Source organism: Onychostruthus taczanowskii, unplaced genomic scaffold (assembly GCF_017590055.1).
Source record: "Onychostruthus taczanowskii isolate IOZ18803 unplaced genomic scaffold, ASM1759005v1 scaffold60, whole genome shotgun sequence".
NCBI classification, from domain to species: domain Eukaryota; kingdom Metazoa; phylum Chordata; class Aves; order Passeriformes; family Passeridae; genus Onychostruthus; species Onychostruthus taczanowskii.
Genome location: NW_024503680.1, coordinates 2,373,748 through 2,376,631, shown reverse-complemented (window position 1 = coordinate 2,376,631; position 2,884 = coordinate 2,373,748).

Here is a 2,884-nt window from a genome sequence, read left to right as displayed (position 1 = left end):
CTCAGCTGCCGGAGCTAAAACCGGGATGGGGGCACAGCGGCACCCCCGCTCCTGTGCCTCTCGGAACGCCCTGACCTCCTCAGCATCCCCCACAGTTCCTCACTGAGCTCGGGGTCCGGCGAGGCTCAGCAGCCCCCGGCGCCCTGCGGGCTCTCAGCTCGAGGGGTCCCTCGGGCAAGGAGGCGGCACAGCCCCGCGCAGCAGTGGGAAAAGGGACCCCGACCCCCGAGCACCCCCGGCCGGAGGAACGGCCGAGCAGGACGGAGGGTCCCGCGGCCCTCGAGGGGCAGCCCTGCCCCGGGGCGTTCTCTCCGCAGCGACCCCGACATCCTGAACTTATTTTCAAGATCTCCGTGGCTTTTTTATTTTTTTTTTCTTTTCCTTGCTTGGAGTTTTTGTTTTATTGGTTGTTTTGGAGGGATTTTACTAGGCTTTGGGGTTTTGATTTTGTGTTGGGGTTTTGTTCTGGTTTGGTTTGGGGAGTTTTTTGGCGGGTTGTTTTTGGGTTTTTTGATTGTTTTTTTTTTTTTGTTTTTTTTTTTTTTTGTTTTTTTTTGGTGTTTTTTTTTGGTTTTTTTTTGGCTGGTTTTCTGTCGGTTTGGGTTTTTGGTTCCTTTTTTGTTTGTTGTTCATGGTTTTATAAAATATTATTTATTTATTTTGGTTAGGACTTTTTTTTTTTTTTCCTTGCTTTGGGTTTTTTTTTTTTTGGTTTTTTTTTGGCTGGTTTTCTGTCGGTTTGGGTTTTTGGTTCCCTTGTTGTTTGTTGTTCATGGTTTTATGAAATATTATTTATTTATTTTGGTTAGGATTTTTTTTTTCCTCTAAGAGGTATCTCCCTAGCCCGACACATCCATGACATTCTGAATGCTCAACGAAGAGCCACAAGCCCATTTCCTCCACCCTTGGCGTGATCACAGAAAGGCTTGGGTTGGAAGTGACCTTAGAGGTTATCTGGGTGGCTCCCAGAGGAGCTCCCTCCACCCCCTGGCATCCAGGGCTGCCGGCCGGGGGTGCGGCGTGATGCCCGGTGGGTCCATTTTGGGTCTCCCAGCCGAAGTTCGGGGGTGCCGGCGCAGGGGCACGGATGCGCCAGGGCTATTTGAGGAGATAATCACGCACCACACAGAGGTTTGGATGCATTTTCGTTCCTTCTTCCCTGATGCCCCCTGCAGCCTCCAGCAACAGAGCTCCTTCACGCATTCTTTCATAACGAACTCCTCTCAGGATGAATAAAAAAAATAATGTTAATAAAAAAGAAAAATAAATCGTTGGATTAATCCCTCGCGGTGTCCGTCATAGCGCTGGTTTTCCCGAGCTGTGAAGAGGAGAAACGGCGGCCGAGGGCAGCGGTGACGGCCCGAGCTTTTCAATTTCGCCCCTTAAATCCCAGCCCGTCAAGACGCTGCTAAACCCGGGGCGAAGCCGTGCCCCGCTCGGCTTTCGCGACCTATCTGTGCACTCACATGTAATAATTCCCACGCAAAGCCAAGGATGCGCCACGCTCAGTCGCCCTCCTCCTCCGCTGCCATCAAAAAAACCCCATTTTTGGGGGGCCGGCTGTAGAAACAGCTCGTTCATCCCCGCGCCGGAAGCAGCGGCCGAGAGACCCCTTAGGGGTACAGCCCTCACCGCGGATATTTTAGTTTTATTCTGGTTTTTTGCACCCTTCAGCCTCTTTGCATCCCATTTGCTTTTGGATTGTGGCTGAGGAAAAAAATAAAAATTATTTTAAGGAGGTGATTTGAGGGTTTTTTTTCCCTAGGAACTGGGGTTTTTTTTCCCCCATCTCTGCTCAGTACCGCATCCCACCTGCAACCGCAGCCTGGGTGCTCCCTGCCTACTCCCTCAACAACGATACTAGGAAATAATTAAGTGGTGGCTTTTCCTCCCATCGGTAGTAAAATAATGTTCTTTTTTTGCCTTCCAAAACAGTAAAGGAAAGAGAAATTCCTCCCTTTCCCCACCTTTCAAAGAGCATATATATATATATATATATATATATATATATATAGAATGCTCCTTCACTGACTTGTCTGGAAGATTCATGTAACTCTCTGCTGTTAAAGGTATTCAAATGCATGTATATATATATATATATATATATATAAAATTTTTTAAACAACGATTCAAAGGCTCTCCCGCCGCAGAGGGGACGTGCTTTCCCACACACCGCCCCCGAATGCCATCGGTCCCCCTGCCACTCTCCACTTGTCTGTGCCACAGCACAGGACCGGGATTTCCCGTTGCCGTTGTCGGCTGTGTTAGCCGCTCACCTCGAAAAAAATTTAAAATAAATTAAAAATGGTGAGACTTTTAACTTACAAACGAGCATAAGCGCTTGGAAGCAAACTGAAAATATCGGTATTTGTTTAAAGAAAGGAGAACCTCAGTAGTGGCTGGTGAGGACCGAGAGCTCTGCACGGAGCATCCCCCGGGTGCGGTTCCCCCCGCGGCCGGGCGGTACCGCTGCGGTACCGATGCGGTGCCACCCGACTGCGGGCCCCAAACGAGATCTGCGCCCCTTGTTCCGCCGGTTTTGGAGCTCTCTGATCCCAGGAATCGTTAGAGAGAGCAGAGCCCTCGCTCCCTGTGCGCGGGTGGCCACGCACCGCTGTGTCCCCTGTGCAGGGGCCGCTGTCCCAGGCCGCCCCCCGCCTCCGAAGGGCCCGCGCGTTTTGGGGGACAGAGAAAAGAAAAAGAAGGGAGTACGAGGAGGAAAATCCCGTTAAGAACCTGTCGAAAGCCGCCTGTCCGCCTCTTCAGCGGAGCTCTTTTGTTTCTCAGTGGGGAAGGGGCTGCCGGCCGGGATCTGCGGGAGGGTGCGGGGCAGGTGCGGGGCAGGGCGGGCAGCGCAAGGGATGCGGAGCCGGGCGGGGGGGGC